The sequence below is a fragment of the Rutidosis leptorrhynchoides genome, chromosome 6, assembly GCF_046630445.1.
Source record: "Rutidosis leptorrhynchoides isolate AG116_Rl617_1_P2 chromosome 6, CSIRO_AGI_Rlap_v1, whole genome shotgun sequence".
In the NCBI taxonomy this organism is placed as follows: domain Eukaryota; kingdom Viridiplantae; phylum Streptophyta; class Magnoliopsida; order Asterales; family Asteraceae; genus Rutidosis; species Rutidosis leptorrhynchoides.
This window is the reverse complement of record NC_092338.1, coordinates 84,512,462-84,533,762: the sequence shown is the minus strand read 5'-3', so window position 1 is coordinate 84,533,762 and position 21,301 is coordinate 84,512,462. Positions and strand designations below refer to the sequence as shown.

General features: G+C 36.3%; 1 long non-coding RNA gene across 4 annotated transcripts; it reads left to right on the top strand.

Moving 5' to 3' along the window:
• Positions 1 to 17,376: 17,376 nt before the first annotated feature.
• LOC139851624 (uncharacterized) lies at positions 17,377 to 20,684 on the top strand. 4 transcript variants are annotated; one of them, XR_011760675.1, is made up of 4 exons: positions 17,377 to 17,882; positions 18,900 to 18,970; positions 19,144 to 19,345; positions 19,560 to 20,684. It is a non-coding gene; the product is annotated as an uncharacterized lncRNA (long non-coding RNA). The 4 variants fall into 4 exon arrangements; XR_011760677.1 differs by lacking the exon at positions 17,377 to 17,882 and adding an exon at positions 18,583 to 18,781; XR_011760676.1 differs by lacking the exon at positions 17,377 to 17,882 and having other exon boundaries at positions 18,583 to 18,970; positions 19,578 to 20,684.
• The last annotated feature ends 617 nt before the right edge of the window (positions 20,685 to 21,301 follow it).

Genomic DNA, 21,301 nt, shown 5'->3' with positions numbered 1-21,301 from the left:
AATAAAATGTACAAATTGGATAAATAAAAGTTTCTAGATTTTTGATATGTGTTACTTTGATTTGTATTTGAACTATGGCCACTGTTCTTGTATCAATTGCATGTTCCTAACTCAGGTTATAGCCAAAATGAAATCAGTGCGCGGTCAGAAACTGACTTGGAAAACCCCAAATGTATCCCTTCTGATTCCTGACTTTTAATTGTCGTATGAGTCCCTGGCTGGACTTTTTGGAATCGATTTTAAGTATATTTATGATCTGGAGTTTTTCATGTTTAATTGAATTTTGTACTATGAGATAATGTGCTAAGTATGCTACGTGTTCATGAACTTTGTGCATAACGATAAACTGAAATTGTGAAAATGATCATTCATGACCTAAAACGTATTGTTTGACTTAGATTTGACATGTTGACCAATATTTGACATGAACCTACTGATGTTGACTTTAGTTGACCACATTGACCAAGTTTGACTTTCGGTTTGACTTCGGTTGACTTTGTTTGACTTACATGATATAGTTGACTTTTACTTTGAAACGCGTCGAGTCGAGCAATAAGACAACGTACACTATGAAACCACACTTATTTAAGATACATATATTGACCATCCTAAATACGTATACTTAGGTTGCATTAATCGGCTATAAACCGTACAAGTTAATTGTTCACTTTTCAATCCGAGCTTTATTCAAAGGTGAGTCTACAGTCCCGCTTTTTACATGTTTTCAGGGATGAGAATATACGCTGTTATACTTACATTTTCAAATGCTTTTGTATTGATATGAGTACTATATATGCATATTGAGTTTGTTCAAAAAGCCTCTAGCTTGAATACTTTTAATACCATCGGTGTAAGCACAATTTAGATGGACGGATCCGTTAGGTTGACAACCTCACCCACTATAAAAACTGTGGTGCATTTACTTTGAACATTAAATACATTTGAACAAGTGTATAATATTTTACGAGGTAAGGCAGGTATAGTGGCTTCTATACTCGGGTCATTGCTAGTATTCAGGTGCTCATATTATGCAAACGTTTTACGACTTTGTGTTGTACTTGTAAAATCTCGTGGTCAAGGAAATTAGCTGCAGGTATAGAGGAATTCCGTACTTTTCTAGCTTCAAACATAGCTGCAGTACAGGCTGCGCTACATACTAACAATAACCTTGGATCTAGCAGTACAGGAAATCGTGTAGGATGCACCTACAAAGAATTCACTGCCTGCAAACCTTTGGAATTTGATGGAACCGAAGGACCGATCGGATTGAAACGGTGGACCGAGAAGGTTGAATCGGTGTTTGCCATAAGTAAGTGTACTGAAGAGGACAAAGTGAAGTACGCTACGCATACCTTCACAGGTTCTGCGTTAACATGGTGGAATACCTATCTAGAGCAAGTGGGACAAGATGATGCGTACGCACTACCGTGGTCAGCATTCAAGCACTTGATGAACGAGAAGTACCGTCCCAGAACCGAGGTCAATAAGCTCAAGACAGAACTTAGAGGGTTACGAACCCAAGGATTTGATATTACCACGTACGAAAGACGATTCACAGAATTGTGCCTATTGTGTCCGGGAGCATTCGAAGATGAGGAAGAGAAGATCGACGCGTTTGTGAAAGGATTACCAGAAAGAATCCAAGAAGATATAAGTTCACACGAGCCCGCCTCCATACAACAGGCATGTAGAATGGCTCACAAACTAGTGAACCAGATTGAAGAAAGAATTAAAGAACAGACTACTAAAGAGGCCAATGTGAAGCAAGTCAAAAGAAAGTGGGAGGAAAACGGTGATAAGAATCACCAATACAATAACAACAGCAATTATAACAATAATCGCAACAACTATCCTATCAATCGCAACATCAATCGCAACTACAACAAACGGCCCAACAACAACAACAACAACAACAGCAACCACAACAATCATCTTAACAACAATAATAACCGCAACAACAACAACAATCAGAAGCAGCTATGCCAAAGGTGTGAAAAGTATCACTCGGGGTTCTGCACCAAATTTTGCAACAAGTGTAAAAGAAATGGTCATAGCGCGGCGAAGTGTGATGTCTACGGACCAGGGGTTAACAGAACGAAAGGAACAAATGGTGTCGGAACAAGTAATGGCGGAGCAAGTAGTGTCGGAGCAAGTTATGCCAATGTAGTTTGTTATAAATGTGGAAAACCGGGCCACATTATTAGAAATTGCCCGAACCAGGAGAACACGAATGGACAAGGTCGTGGAAGAGTTTTCAATATTAATGCGGCAGAGGCACAGGAAGACCCGGAGCTTGTTACGGGTACGTTTCTTATTGACAATAAATCTGCTTACGTTTTATTTGATTCGGGTGCGGATAGAAGCTATATGAGTAGAGATTTTTGTGCTAAATTAAGTTGTCCATTGACGCCTTTGGATAGTAAATTTTTACTCGAATTAGCAAATGGTAAATTAATTTCAGCAGATAATATATGTCGGAATCGAGAAATTAAACTGGTTAGCGAAACATTTAAGATTGATTTGATACCAGTAGAGTTAGGGAGTTTTGATGTGATAATCGGTATGGACTGGTTGAAAGAAGTGAAAGCAGAGATCGTTTGTTACAAAAATGCAATTCGCATTATACGAGAAAAAGGAAAACCCTTAATGGTGTACGGAGAAAAGGGCAACACGAAGCTACATCTTATTAGTAATTTGAAGGCACAAACACTAATAAGAAAAGGTTGCTATGCTGTTCTAGCACACGTCGAGAAAGTACAAACTGAAGAAAAGAGCATCAATGATGTTCCCATTGCAAAAGAATTTCCCGATGTATTTCCGAAAGAATTACCGGGATTACCCCCACATCGATCCGTTGAATTTCAAATAGATCTTGTACCAGGAGCTGCACCAATAGCTCGTACTCCTTACAGACTCGCACCCAGCGAGATGAAAGAACTACAAAGCCAATTACAAGAACTTTTAGAGCGTGGTTTCATTCGACCAAGCACATCACCGTGGGGAGCTCCTGTTTTGTTTGTCAAGAAGAAAGATGGTACATTCAGGTTGTGTATCGACTACTGAGAGTTGAACAAACTTACCATCAAGAACCGCTACCCACTACCGAGAATCGATGACTTATTTGATCAACTACAAGGCTCGTCTGTTTATTCAAAGATTGACTTACGTTCCGGGTATCATCAAATGCGGGTGAAAGAAGATGATATTCCAAAGACTGCTTTCAGAACACGTTACGGTCATTACGAGTTTATGGTCATGCCGTTTGGTTTAACTAATGCACCAGCTGTGTTCATGGACCTTATGAACCGAGTGTGTGGACCATACCTTGACAAGTTTGTCATTGTTTTCATTGATGACATACTTATTTACTCAAAGAATGACCAAGAACACGGTGAACATTTGAGAAAGGTGTTAGAAGTATTGAGGAAGGAAGAATTGTACGCTAAGTTTTCAAAGTGTGCATTTTGGTTGGAAGAAGTTCAATTCCTCGGTCACATAGTGAACAAAGAAGGTATTAAGGTGGATCCGGCAAAGATAGAAACTGTTGAAAAGTGGGAAACCCCGAAAACTCCGAAACACATACGCCAGTTTTTAGGACTAGCTGGTTACTACAGAAGGTTCATCCAAGACTTTTCCAGAATAGCAAAACCCTTGACTGCATTAACGCATAAAGGGAAGAAATTTGAATGGAATGATGAACAAGAGAAAGCGTTTCAGTTATTGAAAAAAAAAAAAGCTAACTACGGCACCTATATTGTCATTGCCTGAAGGGAATGATGATTTTGTGATTTATTGTGACGCATCAAAGCAAGGTCTCGGTTGTGTATTAATGCAACGAACGAAGGTGATTGCTTATGCGTCTAGACAATTGAAGATTCACGAACAAAATTATACGACGCATGATTTGGAATTAGGCGCGGTTGTTTTTGCATTAAAGACTTGGAGGCACTACTTATATGGGGTCAAAAGTATTATATATACCGACCACAAAAGTCTTCAACACATATTTAATCAGAAACAACTGAATATGAGGCAGCGTAGGTGGATTGAATTATTGAATGATTACGATTTTGAGATTCGTTACCACCCGGGGAAGGCAAATGTGGTAGCCGATGCCTTGAGCAGGAAGGATAGAGAACCCATTCGAGTAAAATCTATGAATATAATGATTCATAATAACATTACTACTCAAATAAAGGAGGCGCAACAAGGAGTTTTAAAAGAGGGAAATTTAAAGGATGAAATACCCAAAGGATCGGAGAAGCATCTTAATATTCGGGAAGACGGAACCCGGTATAGGGCTGAAAGGATTTGGGTACCAAAATTTGGAGATATGAGAGAAATGGTACTTAGAGAAGCTCATAAAACCAGATACTCAATACATCCTGGAACGGGGAAGATGTACAAGGATCTCAAGAAACATTTTTGGTGGCCGGGTATGAAAGCCGATGTTGCTAAATACGTAGGAGAATGTTTGACGTGTTCTAAGGTCAAAGCTGAGCATCAGAAACCATCAGGTCTACTTCAACAACCCGAAATCCCGGAATGGAAATGGGAAAACATTACCATGGATTTCATCACTAAATTGCCAAGGACTGCAAGTGGTTTTGATACTATTTGGGTAATAGTTGATCGTCTCACCAAATCAGCACACTTCCTACCAATAAGAGAAGATGACAAGATGGAGAAGTTAGCACGACTGTATTTGAAGGAAGTCGTCTCCAGACATGGAATACCAATCTCTATTATCTCTGATAGGGATGGCAGATTTATTTCAAGATTCTGGCAGACATTACAGCAAGCATTAGGAACTCGTCTAGACATGAGTACTGCCTATCATCCACAAACTGATGGGCAGAGCGAAAGGACGATACAAACGCTTGAAGACATGCTACGAGCATGTGTTATTGATTTCGGAAACAGTTGGGATCGACATCTACCGTTAGCAGAATTTTCCTACAACAACAGCTACCATTCAAGCATTGAGATGACGCCGTTTGAAGCACTTTATGGTAGAAAGTGCAGGTCTCTGATTTGTTGGAGTGAAGTGGGGGATAGACAGATTACAGGTCCAGAGATTATACAAGAAACTACCGAGAAGATCATCCAAATTCAACAATGGTTGAAAACCGCCCAAAGTCGACAAAAGAGCTACGCTGACATTAAAAGAAAAGATATAGAATTTGAAATTGGAGAGATGGTCATGCTTAAAGTTGTACCTTGGAAAGGCGTTGTTCGATTTGGTAAATGAGGGAAATTAAATCCAAGGTATATTGGACCATTCAAGATTATTGATCTTGTCGGACCAGTAGCTTACCGACTAGAGTTACCTCAACAACTCGCGGCTGTACATAACACTTTCCACGTCTCGAATTTGAAGAAATGTTTTGCTAAAAAAGATCTCACTATTCCGTTAGATGAAATCCAAATCAACGAAAAACTTCAATTCATCGAAGAACCCGTCGAAATAATGGATCGTGAGGTTAAAAAACTTAAGCAAAACAAGATACCAATTGTTAAGGTTCGATGGAATGCTCGTAGAGGACCCGAGTTTACCTGGGAGCGTGAAGATTAGATGAAGAAGAAATACCCGCATCTATTTCCAGAAGATTCGTCAACACCTTCAACAGCTTAAAATTTCGGGACGAAATTTATTTAACGGGTAGGTACTGTAGTGACCCGAACTTTTCCATGTTTATATATATTAATTGAGATTGATATTTACATGATTAAATGTTTCCAACATGTTAAGAAATCAAACTTGTTAAGACTTGATTAATTGAAATATGTTTCATATAGACAATTGACCACCCAAGTTGACCGGTGATTCACGAACGTTAAAACTTGTAAAAACTATATGATGACATATATATGGATATATATATACTTAACATGATACTATGATAAGTAAACATATCATTAAGTATATTAACAATGAACTACATATGTAAAAACAAGACTACTAACTTAATGATTTTTAAACGAGACATATATGTAACGATTATCGTTGTAAAGACATTTAATGTATATATATCATATTAAGAGATATTCATACATGATAATATCATGATAATATAATAATTTAAAATCTCATTTGATATTATAAACATTGGGTTAACAACATTTAACAAGATCGTTAACCTAAAGGTTTCAAAACAACACTTACATATAACGACTAACGATGACTTAACGACTCATTTAAAATGTATATACATGTAGTGTTTTAATATGTATTTATACACTTTTGAAAGACTTCAATACACTTATCAAAATACTTCTACTTAACAAAAATGCTTACAATTACATCCTCGTTCAGTTTCATCAACAATTCTACTCGTATGCACCCGTATTCGTACTCGTACAATACACATCTTTTAGATGTATGTACTATTGGTATATACACTCCAATGATCAGCTCTTAGCAGCCCATGTGAGTCACCTAACACATGTGGGAACCATCATTTGGCAACTAGCAAGAAATATCTCATAAAATTACAAAAATATGAGTAATCATTCATGACTTATTTACATGAAAACAAAATTACATATCCTTTATATCTAATCCATACACCAACGACCAAAAACACCTACAAACACTTTCATTCTTCAATTTTCTTCATCTAATTGATCTCTCTCAAGTTCTATCTTCAAGTTCTAAGTGTTCTTCATAAATTTCAAAAGTTCTAGTTTCATAAAATCAAGAATACTTTCAAGATTGCTAGCTCACTTCCAATCTTGTAAGGTGATCATCCAACCTCAAGAAATCTTTGTTTCTTACAGTAGGTTATCATTCTAATACAAGGTAATAATCATATTCAAACTTTGGTTCAATTTCTATAACTATAACAATCTTATTTCAAGTGATGATCTTACTTGAACTTGTTTTCGTGTCATGATTTTGCTTCAAGAACTTTGAGCCATCCAAGGATGCATTGAAGCTAGATCCATTTTTCTCTTTTCCAGTAGGTTCATCCAAGGAACTTAAGGTAGTAATGATGTTCATAACATCATTCGATTCATACATATAAAGCTATCTTATTCGAAGGTTTAAACTTGTAATCACTAGAACATAGTTTAGTTAATTCTAAACTTGTTCGCAAACAAAAGTTAATCCTTCTAACTTGACTTTTAAAATCAACTAAACACATGTTCTATATCTATATGATATGCTAACTTAATGATTTAAAACCTGGAAACACGAAAAACGCCGTAAAACCGGATTTACGCCGTCGTAGTAACACCGCGGGCTGTTTTGGGTTAGTTAATTAAAAACTATGATAAACTTTGATTTAAAAGTTGTTATTCTGAAAAAATGATTTTTATTATGAACATGAAACTATATCCAAAAATTATGGTTAAACTCAAAGTGGAAGTATGTTTTCTAAAATGGTCATCTAGACGTCGTTCTTTCGACTGAAATGACTACCTTTACAAAAACGACTTGTAACTTATTTTTCCGACTATAAACCTATACTTTTTCTGTTTAGATTCATAAAATAGAGTTCAATATGAAACCATAGCAATTTGATTCACTCAAAACGGATTTAAAATGAAGAAGTTATGGGTAAAACAAGATTGGATAATTTTTCTCATTTTAGCTACGTGAAAATTGGTAACAAATCTATTCCAACCATAACTTAATCAACTTGTATTATATATTATGTAATCTTGAGATACCATAGACACGTATACAATGTTTCGACCTATCATGTCGACACATCTATATATATTTCGGAACAACCATAGACACTCTATATGTGAATGTTGGAGTTAGCTATACAGGGTTGAGGTTGATTCCAAAATATATATAGTTTGAGTTGTGATCAATACTGAGATACGTATACACTGGGTCGTGGATTGATTCAAGATAATATTTATCGATTTATTTCTGTACATCTAACTGTGGACAACTAGTTGTAGGTTACTAACGAGGACAGCTGACTTAATAAACTTAAAACATCAAAATATATTAAAAGTGTTGTAAATATATTTTGAACATACTTTGATATATATGTATATATTGTTATAGGTTCGTGAATCAACCAGTGGCCAAGTCTTACTTCCCGACGAAGTAAAAATCTGTGAAAGTGAGTTATAGTCCCACTTTTAAAATCTAATATTTTTGGGATGAGAATACATGCAGGTTTTATAAATGATTTACAAAATAGACACAAGTACGTGAAACTACATTCTATGGTTGAATTATCGAAATCGAATATGCCCTTTTTTATTAAGTCTGGTAATCTAAGAATTAGGGAACAGACACCCTAATTGACGCGAATCCTAAAGATAGATCTATCGGGCCCAACAAGCCCCATCCAAAGTACCGGATGCTTTAGTACTTCGAAATTTATATCATATCCGAAGGGTGTCCCGGAATGATGGGGATATTCTTATATATGCATCTTGTTATTGTCGGTTACCAGGTGTTCACCATATGAATGATTTTTATCTCTATGTATGGGATGTGTATTGAAATATGAAATCTTGTGGTCTATTATTATGATTTGATATATATATAGGTTAAACCTATAACTCACCAACATTTTTGTTGACGTTTTAAGCATGTTTATTCTCAGGTGATTATTAAGAGCCTCCGCTGTCGCATACTTAAATAAGGACGAGATTTGGAGTCCATGCTTGTATGATATTGTGTAAAAACTGCATTCAAGAAACTTATTTTGTTGTAACATATTTGTATTGTAAACCATTATGTAATGGTCGCGTGTAAACAGGATATTTTAGATTATCATTATTTGATAATCTACGTAAAGCTTTTTAAAACCTTTATCCATGAAATAAAGGTTATGGTTTGTTTTAAAAATGAATGCAGTCTTTGAAAAATATCTCATATAGAGGTCAAAACCTCGCAACGAAATCAATTAATATGGAACGTTTTTAATCAATAAGAACGGGACATTTCAATGTTTACTTCAGAAATGCTCGAGGCTCAAGTTGAAGAACTCGTTAACCAACGTGTGACGGAAGCTCTTATAGCTGCAGGTTTTGATTGCACGATTAAGAAATATTGTCCCAGACGAGAGCAGATAAGGTGGGAAAATGAACTTCTGAACTTAAGGGTCATTGGAACTGACATTGCTAGTTACACTAACCGATTCCGGGAGCTATCGTTGCTTTGCCTACATTTGGTCCCATCAGCAGAAAGAGCAATCGAGAGGTACATGTCGGGATTGACGATGGAAGTGTTTGGTTTTGTCCTTTCCCATCAACCAAAGACAATACTCGGAGTCATCAACATGGAGATTAACAAGATGAAGCAAGTTAGCCGGTTGGAAGGAAAAGAGATGCCTGTTACAGGAAATGAAGTTAATGGGAAAAGGAAACGATGTGAGAATTATGTTGGAAGACTCGCACAGAACCGAGGTGAGAAGCAAGAGATGCCCCGTAACTTCGAGAAAGGATCTTCATCCAACACGAATTACAAGGGAAAACTACCATTGTGCGGAAAATGTGGAAAGCACCACCGTAGGGGATGCAAAATGCTGGTTTGCATCAAGTGTCAAAAGAAGGGTCACCTGGCCCTAGATTGTAAGGTCAACACCAATAAGAATAGGTGTTTTACATGTGGCGAAGCAGGCCATTACGTGAAGGACTGCCCAAGAAAGAGGAAATATGGATCCACTCAGGGAACTGCAACCACCCATCACCTCGGTGGGACATGCAATGGCATTAACTCAGTTAAAGGTACGTTTTTCGCCCATCTATCTTAATATTTACATTTTGTTTGATACTGGCGCCGATAGAAGTTTTATATCTAAGGATATGTGTCACCATGTTAAGAATCCTGTTTCTTCCTTAGCTAACGTGTATTCCATAGAACTAGGAAATGGTAACTTGATGAGAGCTGATATGATTTATCGTGATTGTACCTTGTGTTAGAGGGTAAGCCTTTTAGCATTAATGTGATACCTATTAAACTGGGAAGTTTTGACCTCGTGGTTGGAATGGACTGGTTAGCTGATAACAAAGCCGAGGTGGTCTGTGACCAAAAGGCTATTCGTATTCCTATTGCTGACGATGAACCTATGATGATTTATGGTGAAAAGAATGGTTCACAATTACATCTCATTAACTACTTGAAAGTCCAGAAGTATGTGAGAAAGGTATGTATCGCGTTCTTGGCTCATGTAAGCCAAATTGTACCAGAAGAAAGGAGACCCGAAGACATTCCTATAGTTAAGGAATTTCTTGAAGTTTTTTCGGAGGAATTACCTGGTCTCCCACCGCATCGATAAATTGAGTTTCAGATAGACTTAGTGCCAGGAGCGGCACTGGTGGCTCGCGCACCGTACAGACTCGCACCCCCAGAGCTTCAAGAGTTGTCTAGTCAATTGCAAGAGTTGTTAGACAAGGGATTTATTCGACCGAGTTCTTCGCCTTGGGGAGCTCCGCTCTTGTTTGTTAAGAAGAAGGATGGGTTGATGAGATTGTGTATCGACTACAGAGAATTGAACAAGTTGACAATCAAGAATCGGTATCCGTTACCGAGAATTGATGACTTATTTGATCAACTGCAGGGATCCAGTTGTTATTCGAAGATTTATTTGAGATCCGGGTATCACCAATTGAGAGTCAAAGAAGCTGATGTCCCGAAGACAGCGTTTAGAACACGTTATGGACATTATGAGTTTACAGTGATGTCGTTTGGTTTGACGAACGCACCGGCAGTGTTCATGGACTTCATGAACCGTGTGTGTAAGCCATACCTAGATAAATTTGTCATTATGTTTATTGATGATATATTGGTGTACTCCAAGAACAGAGAAGAGCACGATCAGCATCTACATTCGATATTGACTATGCTTAGAGAAGAGCAGTTGTATGCATAGTTCTCTAAGTGTGACTTTTTGGTTACCAGAAGTACAATTTCTTGGCCATGTTGTAGGGGCCAATGGAATACAGGTCGATCCAGCAAAGATTGAGTCAGTTAAGAATTGGGAAACTCCAATGACGCCAATGCAGATTAGGCAATTTTTGGGTCTAGCTGGTTACTACAGAAGATTTATTGAAGGATTCTCTAAGATCGCTCGACCATTAACCACGTTGACTCATAAGGGCAAGAAGTTTGAGTGGTCAGAACCGCAAGAGACTGCATTTCAGTTGTTGAAGGAGAAGTTAACAACTGCACCAGTATTGTCTCTACCCGAGGGAAGTGAAGATTTTGTTGTTTATTGTGATGCCTCACGTCAAGGAATGGGTTACGTACTTATGCAACGAAACAAGGTTATTGCTTATGGATTGCGTCAGTTAAAGATTCACGAGTAGAACTACACTACGTACGACCTTGAGTTAGGAGCTGTTGTCTTTGCACTTAAAATGTGGAGACACTACCTGTTTGGAACCAAGTTCACTATCTTCACTGACCATAAGAGTTTACAGCACATATTCGATCAGAAGCAGCTCAACATGAGACAACGACGTTAGATGGAACTACTTAACGATTATAACTGCGAACTTCAATACCATCCGGGCAAGGCGAATGTGGTGGCGGATGCCTTAAGCAGAAAGGAGCGAGAGAAACCTCTTAGGGTTAAAGCGCTTAACATAGTTGTTCGTACAAATCTCACATCACAAATCCGCGAAGCACAACAAGAAGCCATGAAACAAGAAAATGTCGATGTTGAATTTCTCAGAGGAATGGATAAGAAGTTTGACATCAAGGAGGACGGAACACGATACTTTGCTAACCGAATTTGGGTACCAAAGTTTAGTGGATTGAGAGAAATAGTGTTGGAGGAAGCACACAAGTCGAGATACTCAATTCATCCGGGATCAGATAAAATGTACCAAGATTTGAAGGCGTTTTATTGGTGGCCAAATTTGAAAGCTGACATTGCTACCTATGTCGGGAAGTGCTTGACTTGCGCTAAAGTCAAGGCTGAACATCAGAAGCCATCAGGATTATTAACTCAACCAGAGATTCCCCAGTGGAAGTGGAAAGGTATTTCCATGGACTTCATTACGAAACTACCAAGAATGGCGGGAGGTCACGATACTATGTGGGTTATCGTGGATCGTCTCACTAAGTCCGCACACTTCTTACCGATAAGGGAAACTGATAAAATGGAAAAGTTGGCTCAGATCTACATTAAGGAAGTCGTCTCTAGGCATGGAGTGCCTATATCTATTATATCCGACCGCGACATCAGATTTACTTCCAGGTTTTGGCAATCATTACAGAAAGCAATGGGGACCCGTCTAGATATGAGTACAGCATATCACCCCCAGACGGATGGCCAGAGCGAACGAACTATTCAGACTTTTGAGGACATGTTGAGAGCGTGTGTCATTGATTTCGAAAACGGATGGGATAAGTATTTACCACTGGCCGAGTTCTCATACAATAACAGCTACCATGCAAGCATTAAAGCTGCACCTTTTGAAGCGTTGTATGGAAGGAAGTGTATATCTCCCGTTTGTTGGAGCGAATTGGGAGATAGTCAGTTGACAGGTCCTGATATTATTCAGGAGACAACTGAGAAAGTCCTACAGATTCAGGAATGACAGAGAACGGCTCAAAGTCGTCAAAAGAGTTACGTCGATGTTAGACGGAAGGACATAGAGTTCCAAGTTGGTGACAAGGTTATGCTTAAGGTATCACCTTGGAAGGGTGTTGTACGATTTGGGAAACGAGGTAAACTGAGTCCTAGATATGTTAGACCGTTTGAGATAACTAAAAGAGTTGGACCGGTAGCTTACAGATTGGAACAGCCACAAGCACTCAGCGGTATTCATGACGTTTTCCATGTATCCAATCTAAAGAAGTGCCTAGCCGATGATAATCTGATTATTCCTTTAGAGGAACTATGTATCGATGACAAACTTCATTTCATTGAGGAACCTATTGAAATCTTGGGTCATGAGGTCAAACAGTTGAAACAAAGCAGAATTCCTATCATTAAAGTTCGGTGGAACGCGAGAAGAGGACCAGAGTTCACGTGGGAGTGTGAAGACTAGATGAGGCTGAAGTATCCGCAATTGTTTCCCGAGGAAACTACTTCAGCGGACGATCACTAAAATTTCGGGACAAAATTTTCAATAACAGGTGGGTAATGTAACAACCCTGATTTTTCCGTTACTTCCGTTAACCTTCCGTTAGTTTATTTAACGACGATTATTTAACTTTTATGTGTTTATGTGTAATAAATGCATACTTGATCTTCGGAGGGTTACAATAATTAATATGAGTTGATATTAATTCAAATAAATATTTCGGATAATGAAATACGATAAAAACAATACGATTTTGATGATAGCTTTTTGAGCAACGAAACGCTCGGGTTTATTTCAATAATTAATTTTATTAATTATTAACTTTTTAAAATATTTAATTTATTGGGTTTTTAATAAATTAAGCGATTGGTTGCGTTTAACGATCGGGTTAGCGTTCCGGGCCTTCGGTACGACTAAACGACACTTAAAACGGACCACGATTACACGGAATTGTAAAACACGAGCCCGGGAATACCCCATGGGCCATGTTCGGCGTACCACCCCCTCCCCACCCTTATTTTGTTAATTTTTGACTACTTGGAGGACTTATGTGCAAATAGGGAGAACTAGGGTTGATATAAATAGAAGTGTTTAACCTAATTGGAACCAAAAAAACAAAAAACATAGCTTTTTCCCTCCTCTGCTCCCTCCCATCGTCGACCATCACCATCACCACCACACCTTCATCTTTCAAAATTAGCAAAAGTGTTCTACACGAATCGCGTTCATCTTCTCGTTCTCTATCCGTTGGTATAAACAATTTTGTGATCTAAGGTATATTTACATGAACCCTAATTCTTAAAAATCTGATTTTTATGAGAGTTTCATAGTTATGTTGTTAATTGCTCAAGTCTATACGCGTACGTGTTAATCGTTATCGTTATTTTGATTGTTTGATGCGCTAGGGTTTAAAAACGAATTTGTTTTTGCATGATCAGAAAAATTAAGTTTTTCAAATGTTAATTATTATGTTATAATCAGATTCCTTGCGAAAAACTATTGAGTTTAGGCTTTGGATTCGCTTGATTTCGTTTCTGGATGATCAAGTTATGCTTAATTGAATTATCGTTGTGTTTTTGTTGCTTGATCAGAAATATGGAATTGTTAGACAATGAATTGGCATGTGAAACATATACCACTGGAAATATAATTTAAAAACACTCAATTTAGACTAGGATATCATGTTTTTTGCTTATGTATAACCAGAGATATGCTTGAATTAGTGTAAAAGTAGTTTTATACAGCACTTGCATGAAAATAACCTTGTATGATAAAATGTAATAACTTCTGTGATTAAAGCTTTGCATATTTGAAATCTACACAAAAAGTAATTCATCTTTCATGTAGATATCATAGGCTAATTGTATCTAGAACTTTGGATAATCGCGTGCGAATGTGACTAGCTAAATAAGAATCGAATCTGCAAATTGCTCACTGTTTTATACTCTGTGGATTGTGTTTATTGATTGAAAATGTATGCTTCTGTAAAATGAAACTTAACATGATATGTGACTTATTGTTAGTTTATGTCAATCTCTAAAACCTTATGTATTGGGCACAATAGAGCCATACTTTATGTAAATTATGATTTGAGCTGAAAACTGAATGTTCAACTTGCACGAATAAACTGTACAAATTGGCTAAACAAAAGTTGCTAGATTTTTGATAGGTGTTACTTTGATTTGTATTTGAACTATGGCCACTGGTCTTGTATCAATTGAATGTTCCTAACTCCGGTTATAGCCAAAATGAAATCAGTGTGCGGTCAGAAACTGACTTGGCAAACCCCAAATGTATCCCTTCTGATTCCTGACTTTTAATTGTCGTATGAGTCCCCGGCCGGACTTTTTGGAATCTATTTTAAGTATATTTATGATCTGGAGTTTGTCATGTTTACTTGAATTTTGTACTATGAGATAATGTGCTAAGTATGCTACGTGTTCATGAACTTTGTGCATAACAATAAACTGAAATTGTGAAAATGATCATTCATGACCTAAAACGTATTGTTTGACTTAGGTTTGACATGTTGACCAATATTTGACATGAACCTACTGATGTTGACTTTAGTTGACCACATTGACCAAGTTTGACTTTCGGCTTGACTTCGGTTGACTTTGTTTGACTTACATGATATAGTTGACTTTTACTTTGAAACGCGTCGAGTCGAGCAATAAGACAACGTACACTATGAAACCACACTTATTTAAGATACATATATTGACCAACCTAAATACGTATACTTAGGTTGCATTACTCGGCTATAAACCGTACAAGTTAATTGTTCACTTTTCAATCCGAGCTTTATTCAAAGGTGAGTCTACAGTCCCGCTTTTTACATGTTTTCAGGGATGAGAATACACGCTGTTATACTTACATTTTCAAATGCTTTTGTATTGACATGAGTACTATATATGCATATTGAGTTTGTTCAAAAAACCTCTAGCTTGAATACTTTTAATACCATCGGTGTAAGCACAATTTAGATGGACGGATCCGTTAGGTTGACAACCTCACCCACTATAAAAACTGTGGTGCATTTACTTTGAACATTAAATACATTTGAACAAGTGTATAACATTTTACGAGGTAAGGCGGGTATAGTGGCTTCTATACTCGGGTCATTGCTAGTATTCAGGTGCTCATATTATGCAAACGTTTTACGACTTTGTGTTGTACTTGTAAAATCTCGTGGTCAAGGAAATTAAACTATTTTTTTGATAACTGCTTTTCAGATACTGTATACTTTTAAACCTGTTGATTCACCAATATTATTTGTTGACCTGTTTTTGCGTGTTTTTATTCTCAGGTCCTTAAGAGGTAGGCTTCCGCTGTGTTTGCTGCATGACTGGCCGTGGAGTCAGCATTTGATTTTAAAGAACATTATTTACTTTCGCATTTAAAACTTTTATACTGTTAAAATACTGTTGGCTTGTGGTTACGATCACAACAGTGTTTCTATTTTGGGATTATTGACTTATGTTTTTGAAAGTTAATTTTTAATAAAATTAAATGCGATTGCTTTAAACGTCTCATATAGAGGGCGTAACTGTTAACTGTGGGACCTGGATTAACACGCCGTCAGATGGTAATTTGGCGGGGTGTTATAAGGTCACCCATCCTGGTAGTGCTCTCGTCCGAGCACGCTTAACTGCAGTGTACTCACACATCTGCTCTGCATGTGGTCCCAAAACGCGTTGTGTCATTTAAGCGTGAGTATTACCTTATAATCCCATGATCACTCATGTCCGTGAGCGATGTGGGATTTGCCTAGGGTGTTACATCCTTTTCGTGAGGAATAACAGATCCTAACGAACTTCCCTAGATTCGCGGGCTGACATGGCATGCAACTTGCTTGCATGCTTACTCCGTCGTTAGGTAATCGTCCCGGGACGAAGTGTCTGCTCCGGGACAGTGCACTTTCTCCGGGACAGTGGGTTCATCCAGGAGAATATCTTCGAAACAGGATGGAACGCCGTGACGGTACTGACGGCAGGTTGGTCCCAGTTAAGGCATCACGGTGCTCTCAGTCTAGCCAGGAAGGTTTTGCTTTCTACTTTATTCCAAGTGTTTCTTCATGGTTATGATTATCACGACAGGCCGTATGACGCCAGTTATGTGACGTCTTGCCGTTTGTATGTCATCCAGTTAAGGAATCATTATGCGTATCATTATAAAACATATTATTAACTGTTTCGTTATATATATATATATATATATATATATATATATATATATATATATATATATATATATATATATATATAACAAAACAAAAGGCTTTGATTGCTGTTTCCTAACGATCCAAACATACATTAACATTGATTTTAGTAATAATTAACTTGTAAATGATATTATTAATTGAAATCGTGATTTAAAATTAAGATTTAGTCGTGTATGTGTGTGTATATTTTATGAAATGTAAAAGTAAATGAATGTAAGGTAAATAGAATATATAGTACCTCACATGTAAGGCATGTGATTAAATTAAATTTCACATCAAGTACAAAATTACAAAAATGCCCCTTAGCTAGAGTACAAAGCATTACTATATACAACTGGGTTTTTTCTTCTCTCATTGGTCCACGTTTTCACCTTGCACACACAAAGGCCTGCTCACCTTTTCAGCCACACATTTCCTTTCCCTTCATATTTAACAATTCAACAATTCAACAACGACATCTCCTCCTGTTGAGCCATTCTTCTCCCTTACCTTCTACCTCACCTCCTTTCTTCAATCAAACGTTTCCTACTCCTAATATCTTCTTTCCATACCTTTTCTCTTCATTATTTTGTTCAAACCATAAAAAAATGAAGAAAAAGGCGATTCTCCTCTACTGAGATGCTAGGGTTCAAGTCATCATATCCGATTTACTTTTAAACTCAGTAATCGTTTAATCTCTTTTGAATTTACTTTGACTGTATTCTTTTTGATAGGTTTTGAGCAGTTTGAGATCTGATTCTGTTTAAATCATTTGATTTTAAGCCTGCTGTTAATTTGACTGTATTCTTTTTGATAGGTTTTAAGTAGTTTGAGATCTGAATCTGTTTAATTCGTTTGATTTTAAGTCTACTGTAGCTCTAATTACTGTTATGTTGATGTAATTTCTAAAAAATTTGGTCCGGACGCTGTGAATAACCGCCGGCCACCGCCTACCGGATTTTACAGTTGGGTCTGAGTTTACGATACTCTACCTGATCCGTCTAATAGGTAAGAATTGCATCATGAGTTTCGTACAATATATTTATATTAAACTTAAATTTTTAGTTGTAATTTCAATTTTATACATAACATGTATGTACAGCTGTTCAACAGGTAACAATTATGTCTTCTTAGCTTTAAAGAACAGAACCGTATACTCAGGGTGGTAAGTATATTTTGTGGTGCTCTTTAACCTAATCTTTATTAATAAATGATAAAACTTGTGTTTGATAATGTGATACTTGAATTTAGTCACTTCATGTGTAGCAACTTAAGATATACATGTGTTATTATTTCATACTACCATTTTGTGTGCATTGATAGTACTATAAAATGTTGAATTGTTGAGATTAAGTGGTTAACTTATACGAGTACCTTTATGGGTATGCTCCATATCTTCCATATTGTTTTTTTGTAGTGAAAATACTATCTAATAGCTTAATCTAAATTTTCCTTGCTATCCTATGATTAGCCTAACTAAAATGGCCAAGGAGTTTAGAGGTAACAACTTCGTTGGTAACATATCTGCTTCTGTGGGTTTCATCTACTTATCTTAAATAGATCCAACGATTTGTTTCAGGTCAAATCCAAATTTCGCTCATAAGAATTTAGTAATTTTGTTGCATAGTTCAAATTCTTAGTTAATCTATTGTATCAATGGCTTCAATGACATTACTTTTATGACTAATCTTTTGAACCTTTTGTGAATGACTCATAATCGTTGATGATTATATTTATTTTGATATGCTTTTGAGCTTGCAATATCTAAATCATGTTCAGAATATGGCGAGTTTATTTTGGCGAAGAGTTGATGATTACTAAATATCTCCAATCGTTGTTCTTCACCGTTTTCACCACTGTAATTACATGAAACCCCCTGCAAAATTTTCATCAATACCATTTTTCTGTCTATTATATATACGTATACGATATATAGGATTGTTTGATTAGCTTGTGATTTCATTTTATGCTAAAATTGTGATTCTAGAATATATAATGAGATGCGATCGTTTATGACTATATATGGTCAACGAGCACAAGTACCTGGAACTATAATCATTGATGGTGTGTATCTATATCTATTATACTTGCTAGATACTCATACTTTCTCATTTAATTTGATTTTTATAAAGATGTAAATTGAATTATGCGGTCTAACAACTATGTTCTGATTCTTATACAGGTGGTTATGGTTATTGTAAATTTGGTTGGAGCAAGTTTGATATCCCATCTGGGCGGTTTGCAAAATTCTTAGTAAGCGACCGCTTTGATGACTAGAATATTGTTTATATATGTGTATCGTAATTTGGAAAAGTAATTTTACCATCTCATTTAGCAAAGCCTATATTAAAGTTAAAGTCAGTAATGCTTTTAATGCAGTTTTAGTTGTTTGAAGTTTAGATTTTAATTTTGTAATTTGATTGTAGGCAATCAGAGTATTTGGATCTATTGATGACGAAGGATTTAAATTGATAAACATCATAATCATGAGATATTAATTGAAGAAGTCAACAACAACGTGCCATCATATGTAGACAAAAAAACCAGAAAACAGTGAAATTCAAGTGAATAAATATGGTGAAGATGAAATAACCGAGTTTGATGTGGAGACGGTATTAAAGAAGCAAGGTACACATGATATATAGGTATGGTAGATTCTATACTATAAAGGGTGTTTTAGTAATATAATCTTTTTTTTCTAATAATACTAATAGAGTTTATGTGAACTTAATACAATTGTTTTGCTTTTCAAAGTATATAATGTACGGAGTACTTTACAAGTTCCCGATTCTTCAGAAAATATTTTACTTAAACGGTTGTACTACTATATTTGGGTTGACAGGTATTTGTAGTACTTTAGGCACCGGTGAAAATAATCGATATATTGGATACGAGGAGCACATATATATTTCGAAACATAAACGGTCGATTGAAAGTTGCATGAAGACAATTAGGTATATGATTGATTGAAAATTGCACTACAACGATGGTTTGAGGTATGTAAATAATCATATATCGATAACGTTTTGTCAAAATGCGAAGGGGTGTAAATGTTCCGAAGCATAAATGAAATCTGAGTTTCAAGCCTTTTCCACTTTTCTTTTTGAATTTACTCAATTTGGCTCAATTTAAATAGATATATGGTGACTCTTGGCCTGAAGGATGGGTTGCTAAATATCCTTTGTTAGATCAGTTTAAATTGCCCAATTTAAAATGATAGAAAGGATGAGGTAGTTTGGATTAGCAATAAAAATGCTAAAGTTCCATACTCTACAAGACAGGTATGGATGGATCTAAAAGTAAACGCTCCTGTAAAAAAGTGGCATCATGTTGTATGGTTCAATCAGTTTATTCCCAAACATGCTTTCATTCTTTGGTTAGCAATTTGGGATAGGTTATCTACTCAGGAAAGGATGATGAAGTGGAATAATAATGCTACTTTTAAATGTTTGTTGTGTGACTGTGGTCCAGATTTAAGAGAGCACTTATTCTTTAATTGCAGTTATTCTATACTAATATGGGAGAGTTTGAAGAGTAAGTTGCTGTTTAGAGGGTTAGCCAATAATCTCAGTGTTATAGTTGAAACTTTGTCTAATTACCCAGGCTTGAACAAGATATGGAGCATTATTACAAGAATTGTAGTTGCTGCTGTTGTATACTTTGTATGGCAAGAAAGGAATAAAAGGATTTTTATTGGAGAAAAAAGAAATGCTAAAGATGTTGCTAAAAAGGCAAAGGAATACATTAGGGTCAAATTGTTGACCCTTAATGTCAAAGACTCTGCTACAGTTTTAAAGGATGAAGAGATATGGAGTTTAAAGTGGGAAAAAGTGTGATGTATTGATACAGTTTTGTTGTTTTGCATAGGCATCTTCTGTTTGTATTTTGTGGTTTAGGGTGTGGGGTATGCCCCTCCCTTTGTATGTTGAATTTGGTTTGTTTTAATAAAATATTTCCTTTGCCTAAATAAAAAAAAAATATTGTTATCATATTTTAATATTTTATAAATAATTTCTTTTAAACCCTCTTACGTATTTTTGCACATCAAAAAGTCCTAGAATTACATTGTCTATTTGTTGCAGAACTAGTTAACAAATTTGATGATGGTTTAAAAATTGCTCACAATTTTGAATGAGTATTATGACCCGATTAGCATTTGTGTTAATTATATATACCCACTGTAGGTACGGAGATGCCCAAAACAAATTATATACCAACGCCAATTCCATCGTTTGGATTTGGATTGCATAAAAGGTTAATGTTCGGTTGGATTTAGGAGTTATCAGGTGACTTTTTTTCGTTGATGTTGATCTTATATACATTGTAGATCTAGCTGGTGTAAGCAATGCGATTGGTGTTCATATTCCATTTTAGGTTGTGCCATGCGAATTGCTAACTAGCGTTAAAATCGCATAAACCTTAGAGCAGCAACGCGCGAACCCTCAATTCTTGTTGGGAAACATTAGGCTGTTATATACTGCGTACATATTAAAATAATAAAAAACACCTCAACGAACTTGAATGCCACACGTCACACGTGGCCAACCACCAACTCTAAAAACGACATGCAAACAAAAAAAGTAA